This window comes from Rhodnius prolixus, unplaced genomic scaffold (assembly GCF_049639745.1).
Source record: "Rhodnius prolixus isolate KJV_2025 unplaced genomic scaffold, Rpr scaffold_8, whole genome shotgun sequence".
Taxonomy (NCBI): domain Eukaryota; kingdom Metazoa; phylum Arthropoda; class Insecta; order Hemiptera; family Reduviidae; genus Rhodnius; species Rhodnius prolixus.
In genome coordinates this window covers 18,237,263-18,250,788 of record NW_027411593.1, presented here as the reverse complement: position 1 = coordinate 18,250,788, position 13,526 = coordinate 18,237,263, and the positions used below count along the sequence as shown (strand labels likewise).

The following is a 13,526-nucleotide window of genomic DNA, read 5'->3' as shown; positions in this document are numbered from 1 at the left end:
CTAAGTATGAAATTGTTTTCCAGTTTTTGAAGAGGTTCTCGGTTTGAAAATCTAAAGTGTCAATAGTGTACATAAAGTAAAATAAAAGTTAATTAACTTTAGTTTAAAAAAAAAGGTGAATCATCTTAGGAAATTGACGCTTGGAAATCCACTAAGTGGCTAACCATTGAGCAATAACAATCAATTATTGATCAAAAAAACTGTTGTTTATCACAAGTAAAGAATACTTTTCTTATAAAGATGTTGGGGTGAAACAGTTCTTCCTTTGATTCCCTTCCAAATTTTGCATTCTGTATCTTTTTATGATAATTTATTTTTTATTTTCTCCCTCAAGAATTGTATTTACTGACTAGTATTCTTAGAATGTTAAAAGTAAAAAAAAAAAAAAAAAAATAGGAAATCACTGGCAATGTCTTCTTTGAATTGGAAGTTTTCGTTGATTTTTGAATTTTTTATTTTTGGACTAAGAGAAACCTCATAACTTGATATCAGAAATTAGACAAACTGCCCAATAATCCTTTCAATGAGTGAAAGGAAAAATATGTATCAATTCTGTTTGTATATTTTAATAAATTTAATTAAGTAAATACAGCTTAATGATGTTTAACAATGGTTAGTCCTGAAGATGAATAAAGTGAAAAGGGACAGAGTGAAAATATAGTGATTATGACAGTTCATTTAACACAAGTCTATTAAACATTTGATGGCAGTATCACCCTTTATTAGATTCTCAAACTAGCCTCTTGTTAGAGATACTTTCAAAATAAATTCTTGTAAAATGTTAAGGTTGTTCTAAAAAAAATTGAAGCAGTATTTATATAATAATATTACTTATTAATTGAATATTATTTTAATAAAAATAAAGGTTATTAAGTTCACTCGCACTCATTTTATCAAACAAACTTGTTTAGTATAGGTTTTGTATATTTATCATGTATTATTTACATCATTACTATTTGCAACAATTAAATATATTTAAATTTGAGATAAAGGGTTCAGCTGTAACTGGAAAAAATATTTTGAAAAATTTAATAACTCAAGTTTACATTCTTTTTTTCAGGCAAATTTTAGGTCCAAATCTGTTCCAATGTTTTAGAGGCCGATTTGGTCATCATATGGGTTAGGGCAGGGGTCGGCAACCTATTTTAAGTAGAGAGCCATTTCTCCTTAAATAATTTTAATAAATCTTACCAAGAGCCGCAAGGATGATTATGTAAAAATCTATAAAGATCATTTGTATTCGCAAATTATAATTTTATGATTTTCAATAACATTTAAATGTTTTATATATTTATTTTCATGTATTGCAAAGTAAATAAACAAATAAATAATAACTTAACGAATGAAAAGGCGGCAGTCTTACAATATAAGTCAAGTACTTTATTTTGATATTGTATAATTCTATTCAATTTCGAACCTACCACTTTAAAATTATTTTTGAAAAAATACCTTTAATAAACGGAATTTTCATTCGTTTCAATAAAATTAAAATATACAATATATTTTTGGCAGGCTGAAGAGCCACACAATTGGGATAAAAGAGCCGCATGCGGCTCGCGAGCCGCGGGTTGCCGACCCCTGGGTTAGGGCATTTTCTACATTATCAGACTTTCTTGCTCACGAGGGAGTGTGCGATGTAGAGGAGGAGAGAGAGAATAGATTAAAAAAAAAAAAAGCGAATTTGATTACTGTTTTCTCGAGTTGTAAAAGAAATTCAAAATTTAAACAATAGACCATTTTAGGCAACTCTTATCGTCGGTTTATAGTTCCCATTATCCACGACAATACCATTCAACAATTAAACCCGAAGAAGAACGATGATTATTGATCATGAAAATAATAAAGAAGTTTCTATTAGGCAGTTAAAGTAAATATTTAAACAAGCCAAATGGGCTTCCAGGTTAAATATTAGAGCTACACTTCAGGTACTGTTATTAAGAAATCCTTCATCTAATGCAAAATGATATCATTCTTTCACGCAAAACGCAAACAGTATAAGACGAAAGATACAAAATATTAAAAGCTAGAAATAACTTATTAAGAATTAAAAACTACTAAGAAGTACCGTTCTTAGAAATTTGTTTATTGGTAGGATGGTGTTCTCTCGTTCCAGACTACACTGTCTCATCATTGGTAAGAAGCTCGAAGGAAGCGAAAAAATCCTGAATTGATAATTTGAGAAGAAAAGACAATTTGAACTAAATAGAACTTATTTTTTTTATATTTTTCACTTCATTACCACACTAGGTAAGGGACAAGTGTACTGTTACTGTAAAATTTTTGTTGAGTTCTTACGTGAAATATTTGTTTAGTTATTATACAAGTATTTGACAAGTTGGTTTGTATACGTGTGCAAGTCAAAATAACTCCAAAAAATAATTGCATCACGTTCAAATTTTGTTATCTGGTTTTAGTTCCATCGTTAGACCCAACAATTGGGCAAAATAAGTTAATTAGAAGTGTTGTTAATTTATAAATCGTTTTTTAGTTATTTTGGATCATACCCATATAATATTGAAGTTAACCATACAGTGGTTGAAGTTTAGTTAAGAATTTTGTTTAGTAGTTAAAAGTTCAATAGTGGACAGAACTAGAACAGGGTAGATATAAAAATACAAAAGTAAGCTGAGCAAGTTATGTTCCTTTAACCTTGGATTATGTTTTATATAGTACAGGGTGTACATTTTAAGACGGCTCAAATGCATTTCATGCTTAAACGGTTAATCTGAGCAAAAAAGTGGTAGAGGAAAAATTTGTTGCCCGTCACCTCTAATTTCAGAATATGTGACTTGATTTTAGATTTCTGCCCGCATACGCGGCTGACGCGCGACCAAAAGTGAGGGTTCGCAGTTGACCCCCATTTTCATATACACAGTTTTAAAGAGTATAAAAAGTTATGAAAGAAACCGGAAACCGCAATTCGATATCCTCTGGCTCGCAAGCCAGGTTAGCCAGGAGGTTATCAACTGCTCTCAGTATCTGAGGAGGCACCTTTGAAGGCACAGTACATGCTGCACAAGTTGAGTAAAGTGCATTATTTGATAAATTAAGGAATAAGTTTGATCCTTTACATGAAAGATATTGATCACTTAAATATGTGGCAGGAGGTTTACAATTTTTTTGGTAATTAAACGCAACTCTCCCAAAATTACCAAATAATCATTAAACCTTCTTGTTTGTAACAGATGTAAAATTAATTTTTAGCCATTTTGTGTACGCTTGAGTACATCTAAAGCTCTCAACTTTTGATTTTTCTCAGAAAAACCACTCGGAAAACGACTTATTTCCCGATATTAAGAAAAATACTAGCTTTACTGCCTTGGCAATATTTTCAGAAGAAAGGGGATGAAAAAATACATAAAAATGACCTATCGCGTGCTCTTCTTTCTCTTTGATAACAAGTTAAAAAATTGAAATATGATTAATAAATACCAGATTTTGGAATAGCCTAGCACCTTTAATTTTGAAGATATCGAATAGCGGTTTCCGGTTTCTTTCATAACTTTATATACTCTTTAAAACTGTATATATGAAAATGGGGGTCAACTGCAAACCCTCACTTTTGGTCGCGCGTCAGCCGCGTATGCGGGCAAAAATCTAAAATCAAGTCACAAATTCGGAAACTAGAGGTGATGGGCAACAAATTTTTCCTCTACCATTTTTTGCTCAGATTAACCGTTTAGGCATGAGCAGTCTTAAAATGAACACCCCGTATATTCGAATATATATTTGATATATTCCACATCATTTTATCGTGATATATACTTTGAAATCTAATTTTCAATAATTATGAAGTATAATCTTTGTTCTGTTTATTAGTGAGTTCTTTGTTAGCAAATTGGGCTCACTTTTCATGAAAAAATTTAGTCTTATTAATGAATATTTTACATTCAAGAAATTTCTACTTTGATAAATAATTAATAAATCATGTTCCTTTGTTTAATGTAGACAACATTCTAAAAGAGCGGTTGTCATTCTAATCTCTACTCCTTTTACACAGCATCCTTTTACTGTACAATTTGACAAATATGGCTCGTTTAATTTGAGTTGAATAATAAGTCTGCTATTCAGTTTTCTCTCATGTGAAACTTTGAATTTAGTGAACGTGAATCAAATGTTTTTGGGCTGGTTACTGAACCATTCGCTGTTTTATCAAAAGCTATTCGTTATTTGTGTCTTCCTTTCACAGATTTTCCTTTTAAATTTAGGAGCAACTTGTCTCTTTATCTACCTTCTTCTAGTTAATATATCTTCATCAAATAATTCAAATACTGTTCCATCTAAGGCAAGCTTTAGTAAAACTGTTCTCATGGTTATTTGTCAATCATAAATCATTAATAACAAATATAAGTTGTTGTGATGCATTTAGTTAAATATTTTTCTATCCATTTGGAAAAGTAGATGATTCTGTTGGAAGATTTCTTTGCATTTTTTTTTTTCAAACGGCATCAGGTCTCCGCATTCCCACTCTTCCTTCCGGCAATCTTAAACCGAGACTTCTCAAATCTCGATCTTTTTCTCCTACCAGCCTCTACTGAGTGTCTATTCAACAATCTCTTGGATTTCTATATAATACCACTTAATTACTTTGCTCATTAACCATCCAACTTGTATAGCTCCCTATTCAGTTCGCTATATTTCCTTATTCTATGCCTACCTCCTTCCCTAAAGAGGCCAAAAATGTTTCTTAAGATGTTCCTTCCTCAAGCATCTGTTAACTTTTATCCTCGTTGCGTCTTTAAGAAACAATAAATGAAGCTTCATTAAAACCAATATAATTCTATCAAATGCACTGCCAATGCTTTTTTACTCCTTATATGATTTAGAAAGTTGCTTAAAGTTTTCAGAGAATGTAAAAAGGATGTAACTTAAAATAAAATTACAGATAACGGACAACTTCTTAATAAGTACTAGGTTAGAAGCAGATGCCCAAGTAGTTACGGCTCAGAACATAGTTAACCCCATGTTCGAGTAATTTAAGCTCTGGAGCTATCATCTTGCCGAAGGGCGGGCCAAGAAAGTCATCCTCAGATCATGTAGGGAAGAATTTAGAGAGAAGAAAGAGACAGCATCTATTTATTTATTTTACCACAAAAAGGTTTTAAGACAATTTTATCGTGTTGTTTGCAGTAAGAAGAAGTCAAGTGATTCTTTCACTGCCGACTTCTATTATTATTGTTATTATTTTTTGTCTGAAGAAAGTATGATATTAATTATACAACGTTAAAGGAGCAAGTTGAAGAGGTAAAATGAAAATAGTGACATCAAGGGGGCGAGAATGAGCAAACAGACGTAGTTATCTCAACAAGTGTCCTAATGTTAGATACGTACATTAACAAGATTAAGTGGGAAGAAGGCAAACACAATAAAAGGGTAAAGGGAGGAGATCGGGGGGAAAAAAGACAAAGGAAGCGCTGAGAGATCATGAAAGAGAGAGAAAAAAACTAATATTTACACAAGAAGACTACAAGAAGTTCACTGGCCGAATAATCAATACTAGTGGCGCGTGGAAGTAAAGAAAAACAATTTACTGCAAGGAGGCGGAGGCTGTGTCTAGTGTCGTGCTGAACCAGCCGTCCTATCTCGGCTGGGCACCTCGTAGTAGCTGTACACTGCTAAAGTATTCAATAAACGCAGAGTGCATGTCAAGAAAAGCCGCACTTTGCTGAAGAAGAAGAACAACAGCACTATATCTTCTTCCACTTCTGATAATAAACAGACAAGCCAAGATCGACTGAGTGCTTTTAAAAAATAATAAATGGAAGTGGTAAAGACGAGATGGATTAAAGGCCCAAGACAGAGTGCGAGACGAGCTTTGTTTATAAAACACATCCCACCCAGTAATTAACTAGGTGAGTAGCAGCAGAAAATGGAAAAGTACCATGAGTTTAAAGGGAGACCAACGGAGGTACAAGAATATAATGAAAATATAGTCTGCTGTTTTACTAGTCAACACTTACGGAAGCAAAAGTTGGTTCATCACCAATTGCTAATTGTTTACTCTCCGGTGGGGCTCCTGTCCACCTGTCCTTTTCAACCAGCAATCCTCTTCCTTGTACAGATCTGGTACGCTACCTTGAACTCATTTTTTAGACAAGAGACTCACGTTGAACCCACACACTAGACTTAAAAGACAAGCAATGAGGAAACGTGCAAAACTGCTTTACTGACTTCTTGGACGATGCTCCAAATTACCCATTGAACTCAAACGCTTAATATACAATACTATCCTCAAACCTATGTGGACTTACGGACTAGAGCTGTGGGGTTCAGCCAAACCTACAAACATACGGACTGTACAGACATTTCAATCAAAACTACTCCGACAGATAGCTGACTCTTCTTTCTGAGGTGACTAACCTTACTATTCCCAACGACCTCAACATCCCCTTCGTACACCAACTCGCCAAGACTAAATATCAAAAATTCCATACTGCTCTCTCTAGTTGCTCTAATCCTTTTGTACTGTCTCTTGCCTCCTATGACATCCCTAACAATCGTCCACGCTGACTGAATCGCCAATAGCCCTGCACTTCCTTTCAGGCTAAAGAACATTATCATTATTTCATTACATATCATTATTATCCTGTAGAGAGTGCTACCGCAGGGTAGTTTCTCTCCTTCTGCTCTTCCCGCACCAGTTCATCATATTTACTCATTGGATATATTCATACAGATTGTAAATTACTAAATAAATTTTAAAAAAAGGTTTGAAACAACAGCAGGAAACAGATTTGTCGTCTTCAAAGGCGGCGGGATGAGTGCAGAGAATACAAGAAAAGCCGAGTGGGCCAGCAACCCATAGACAGCGCGACACAACTCTTATCTGTCGTTACTATGTCCACTTCGATAACCAGTGGTTAAGAACGGTATAAATCAAGTGCTCAAAAGCAGAAACCGAACGCAGCGTGAAAGAACTCACTTTTAAGGACGTTCCAACACATTGATTGAGGAATTTCAGCCATGCCATGCCTTGCAATAACACTGCAGGACGTGGAGCTGTATCTCTTTCACCATTAAGCTCTTAGAGCAACTAACAGCCTCAAGCTGCATGACACTATCAGTACGAAGGTCGTTTGAAAAGTCCGTGCAAAAATAAAAACTACTTAATCTTTTGGGGTAAACCTTTTTTATTTTTCAACATAGTCTCCTTTTAGGCTTATACACTTCGTCCAACGCTGCTCTAGTTTGTTGATCCCTTCCGAATAATAGGATTTGTCCAAGTCTGAAAAATAGCCATTCGTTTCTGCAATCACCTCCTCGTTTGAATAAAATCTTTTTCCCGCCAGCCATTTTTTCATATTGGGGAACAAATAGTAGTCCGAGGGAGCCAAGTCTGGAGAATAGGGGGGATTTGAAACGAGTTGGAACCCTATTACCATTAATTTTGCGACCACAACTGCTGAGGTGTGAGCTGGTGCGTTGTCGTGATGGAAAAGGACTTTTTTGTGGGCCAATCGTGGGCGTTTTTCTTGCAGCTCGGTTTTCAAACGGTCCAATAACGATGAATAATATGCACCTGTAATAGTTTTACCCTTTTCCAGATAGTCGATGAGGATTATTCCTTGCGAATAGTCGCCATAATCTTTCCGGCCGAAGGAACGGTCTTCACCTTTTTTGGCGCAGATTCCCCCTTGGTAACCCATTGTTTAGATTGTTCTTTGGTCTCAGGAGTATCCATGTTTCATCCACAGTGACGAAACGACGCTTAAAGTCAAGCGGATTCTTCTGGAACAGCTGCAAACCGTCCTTGCAACACTTCACACGATTTCGTTTTTGGTCAAGCGTGAGCAATCGCGGCACCCATCTTGCGGATAGCTTTGTCATGACCAAATGTTGATGCAAAATATTATGTACCCGTTCATTCGAGATGCCCACAGCACTAGCAATCTCACGCACCTTCACTCTTCTGTCATCCATCACCATATCATGGATTTTATCAATGATTTCTGGAGTAGTAACCTCAACAGGGCGTCCAGAACGTTCAGCGTCACTTGTGCGCATATGGCCACTCCAAAAATTTTGAAACCACTTATAAACTGTTCTAATCGAAGGTGCAGAGTCACCATAATGTTTATCAAGCTTCTCTTTAGTCTCCTGAGGCGTTTTGCCTTTCATAAAGTAGTATTTAATCAACACACGAAATTCTTTTTCGTCCATTTTTTGAAAATCACTCGACTTCCTCGATTCAAACGAATGCCAAACACAAAGAAATAGACCGATCTGGCTGAAACTTGGTGTGTGTTCTTCCAAGAGATGCTACTAACTAAACATAACCTCGATACGCGCCAGTGGTGCTATCTCTCTGACTTTGCACGGACTTTTCAAACGACCCTCGTAAGTTGGCAATGCACTCTTTCGGAAGCTAAAGATGTCACAAGACATTGTCACGGTTTTTTTAAAACAAAATCTCAGCTTCAATCCAATTATAAATACACGTATACATTTTTCGTTAGTTTTTAAACATGTACGTAATATTAATTAATAAATATTACAAAGAATATATGTAAGAGAGTAATTGTTCCAGAGTAAATGCTTACATATAAAAAGCATTTCGAGGAAAGGATTTTTCTGTTTTTTATTTTGGTCGCCATTTCCATTACTTCGAAAGAGGTGTTGCGTTGGTGAGAGAGGAAAAGAAAAAAAAGAAGTTCTTTGATGAGGAAATCAATTTTCCAGAGTGTGAAACCGCTGCCACCCCCGCACCCATTTCCACAACCTCTTGCCACCCCCCACTAACAGCATTTTCCACAATACTTCCAACTTTTCCTTTCCCAACTAGCTTCTCTATCATGAAACTCATTCCTCAACCATTTACCCGCTCCATTTCCTACCAGCTGAGTGCACACTCGTTTAAATCATAAACAGCTGGCTGTACACCTGTGTTCTCTATCTTCATTAAATAGTATAGTTTACACCTGGAGACATCTTTAGCGTTGAATAAATGTTCAGCAAGCAAAATAGAATCAGAAGCGACATTAGTATTAATAAGGAATACAAATTTTAAGGTTTATACTATGAGGATTTTGTTCCTTTTAAAATATACTGTTTACACACAAACAAGAATAAACACCCGCGAAAATTCACTTTTTTCAGAGAAAATAGAACAGCACTCCAACTTTTTCCACTTTTTTGGAGCTTACATACGAAGGAAGGACGACCACAGACTATAACATCCAGCCCTGTAATAGTAACTAGCTATTTGACATTGAAAATTACTTTTTTCAGTGAACCAATGCCGGCAACCCGAAATCCACTCAACGTTTTTTGAACTTAAAATAAGAAGTAAGAACGACAAAAACTGAAATATCTCCAGACTTAGTTGGACCCTTAAACCCTGTCTAAGAAAATAGGCGATCACTTTTCTTAAATATAAATATGTACGAGTAACTGCCATTTTCTCCACACACTCTGACCCTATCCTCGCAGTACGCTCACTACAGTCCCACCTTCATTCAATAGAACCTTGGTTAGAAAACTGGCGTATAAAAATTAACCCAACTAAGTCTAAATACATAGTCTTCTCACTCAAACGTCAAACTCCACCATCTGTCTTCTTACATCATACACCTATCCCACCAGCCGACCATGTGCGGTACCTTGGAATGTACCTAGACAAGAGATTTACCTGGAACCCCCATACGAGACTTAAACGTAACGAACTAAACAAACGATACAAACTTCTAGCCAGACTACTCGACAAACGCTCAAAACTCTCACTACAGAACAAACGACGACTCTATACAGCTTTTCTCACACCAATATGGACGAACTTACGGACTCGAACTTTACGGAACAGCTAAAAAATCAAACATCAATAGACTGCAAACCCTACAATCCAAAATTCTCCGCCGCATAGTAGACGCTCCATTCTATGTTAGCAACCACACAATCCATACAGATCTCCAAGTTCCACTCATCTCCGAGAACTTGCCAAAATCCGATATAACAATTTTCATCAAAAACTCTCATTTCATCCCAACCCTTTAGCTACAAACTTGTCTTCAACTACGCTACCCTCGAAGACGGCTGAGGCGCCATTGGCCCCTTGACGAACTGGGGTGACCAATGGCGGCCATCACTGGATGACCGTCATTCACGTCTGACACGTTATCTATATACACTTATCTCATTTACTTATTGTACCCTCTAGGTACAGATGTAAATTTCAATAAAAGGATAAATTAAAAAATATATATACAGGGTGTTCATTTCAAGACGGCTCAAATGCATTTCATGCTTAAACGGTTAATCTGGGCGAAAAATGGTAGAGGAAAAATTTGTTGCCCATCACCTCTAGTTTCCGAATTTGTGACTTGATTTTAGATTCCTGCCCGCATACGCGGCTGACGCGCGACCAAAAGTGAGGGTTTGTAGTTGACCCCCATTTTCATATACACAGTTTTAAAGAGTATAAAATGTAATGAAAGAAACCGGAAACCGCAATTCGATATCTTCAAAATTAAAGGTGCTAGGCCATTTCAAAATCTGGTATTTTTAATCATATTTCAATTTTTTTAACTTGTTATCAAAGAGAAAAAGAAGCACGCGATAGGTCATTTCTATGTATTTTTTCATCCCCTGTTTACTAAAAATATTGCCAAGGCAGTAAAGCTACTATTTTTCTTAATATCGGGAAATAAGTCGTTTTCCGAGTGGTTTTTCTAAGAAAAATCAAATGTTAAGAGCTTTAGATGTTCTCAAGCAAACAAAAAATGGCTAAACATTAATTTTACATCTGTTACAAACAAGAAGGTTTAATAATTATTTGGTAATTTTGGGAGAGTTGCGTTTAATTACCAAAAAAATTGGAAACCTCCTGCCACATATTTATGTGATCAATATCTTTCATGTAAAGGATCAAACTTATTCCTTAATTTATCAAATAATTCACTTTACTCAACTTGTGCAGCATGTACTGTGCCTTCAAAGGTGCCTCCTCAGATACAGAGAGCAGTTGATAACCTCCTGGCTAACCTGGCTTGCGAGTCTGAGCAGGTACCTTTCAAGACACAGTTCATGCTGCAAAAGTGCATTATTTGATAAATTAAGGAATAAGATTGATCCATTACATGAAAGATATTGATCACTTAAATATGTGGCAGGAGGTTTCCAATTTTTTTGGTAATTAAATGCAACTCTCCCAAAATTACCAAATAATCATTAAACCTTCTTGTTTGTAACAGATGTAAAATTAATGTTTAGCCATTTTTTGTTTGCTTGAGAACATCTAAAGCTCTTAACATTTGATTTTTCTTAGAAAAATCACCTGGAAACCTACTTTTTTCCCGATATTAAGAAAAATACTAGCTTTACGGCCTTGGCCATTTTTCGCTCAGAACAACCATTTAAGCATGAAATGCATTTGAGCCGTCTTAAAATGAATACCCTGTATAATCTGAGTGGACCGCGAGCCCCAAAACACCTATAAAATCTTGAACTCGAAATTCTGTTCGATTACAATGTTTCTTCTTGCAAAAGTTAAGAGATGTAAATAGTGTCAATTAATGTAATTTATCAAATAATTTCATTAAACAAGCATAAAAAATAAAAAATGTGATATTGATTAAACTCTCAATTTAAATTTAATTATATAGAAAGGAACGTTTAGGTTTCATCAATTTTATGGAACCTAGGCAAGTTGCCTGCCATTTTCAACAGTATTTAGTAATACATGTTGAGCTAAGTCACCCTACTTTAACTTCACTAAATCCTTTTCTAGTTCACTACCAATCACATAGCTCATAAAAACCCAAGTACAATACTAAATACCAGAACGTAGAAACTTTCTTTCAAAAGCAGTTATTCATAAAATGAGCAAGTAGAAATAAGTTTTTACTTCTAACAACACCTGTTTTTCCACTATTTATTGTGTGAATCAAGTTTGGGTTTGCTTTTTTCGCCCAAAAATATCTGCTGAGAAATTTACTCACAACTTTTTCTCTTGCTAGTTTTTCTTTAGTTCAATTCCATCCAGTTTTTCGCCCAGTATTCAACATTAAATTTACATGTGGAATGTTTGAATTATAATTTTTTTTTTAAATTAATTTATTTATTTTGCAACTGTATCTAGTACAATAAGCAAAAGATATGAGAGATAAGGGATGGCGCAAATACACATGCACGTATATATATATATGTGTGTGTGTACAAACATACACGAGCACATGCATGTGCGCCATGGGCGTGAGTGGAGTGAACGACGACCATCTAGTGATGGAGCCGTTAGTTCGCCAGGTTGGCAAGCTTACACAGCAACCATCCTAGGAGATCGGCGTTGTGTTGAGTTGGTCGCTTGGCTACCACCGCTTTAGTCTGCGAAGTGGATTTGAAAAAAGTGTTGTGTTAGACCATTTTGTGGATCAGAGGGTTGTAATGACCGTGTAGATTTGAGTGGAACTTGTGTGTATCGAGATTGGTCTATTCCAGAAACGAGAGGAATATTGAGATCAGAGAGTATTGTGTGATTGAAGATGTAGAAGGGAGCGTTAACTATTGTTCTTAGAATTTTAGATTGTAAGGTCTGAAGTCGGTTGATGTTCGATTTTTTGGCGCTTCCATAGAGCTGTATTCTGTACGTCCATATTGGGGCAAGTAGTGCGGTATATAGTGTTCGTTTGGTCGTCAGGGTCAGTTTAGAACGTTTGTCGAGTAGTCTTTTCAACATTTTATACCTCAGATTGAGGTCAGTTCGTTTGAGTTTCGTTTGGGGGTTTAATTCTTATTAACAATGTCCGCTTTCTACGATGAAATAACTAAACCGCTTTGTTAATTTCCTTTATGTGCTTTTAAAGCTAATTTTTATTTAATTTTTTTAATACATTATATGATCTAGTTTCGATAATTCTTGTTAATATCTTCTTAAGAAGTAAATATGGGCTAATTTCTTGAGCAAGTTTTCTGAAAATAGATTTCCATTTTTCCGGACTGGGGAAGAAAAAAAATGCATTTATTAATTTACGCAATTCTGAGGCATCTCAGAAAACTGCTTACTGTATTATATACGCAGAATCAGCTTGGTCCAGCATGACCAAATAAAATAAATACGCCTCGCTTCTTATTGTAATAAGAAAAAGCCGTGGTGCTCTATTCTAAAGAAATGGAAACATTTCTGAGATATGTCCAAATCTTGCTTTAAAAACCCTTTTCTCCTTCAAATAGCTGAGGAAGTAAAAACCAAAAATATGTTCGATCCATTGCTTAAAGAAAGCCAAACAGTAATGCACGAGAATAAAAAAAAAAAGACTCGCCAAGATAGGATTGTAATGCATGCTTGGCAGTTTGTAACACAGTGCACGTACGTATGGCCATGGTTATTTGTACAGCCGAGTTTGGATTGTCTTGTCTTGGTGCTTGACACCAGAGTGTAATGTCTACAGCACTTTCTTTGTCCGTTCACAATATTCACTCTCGAAATACTTCCGAAACAGACAAACATACAACTTTATCATTCTCCTTTAACATACTTCAACTAAACCGCAAACAGATAAATGATATACAAACACCTATTTCCATCAGTGTAATGT

General features: G+C 35.5%; 1 protein-coding gene across 1 annotated transcript in view; it reads right to left on the bottom strand.

Annotated features, from left to right (window-relative positions):
* The window catches only part of LOC141450988 (uncharacterized), a 269,247-nt gene that overhangs the window by 195,558 nt on the left and 60,163 nt on the right, over positions 1-13,526 (bottom strand). The window lies entirely within an intron of this gene.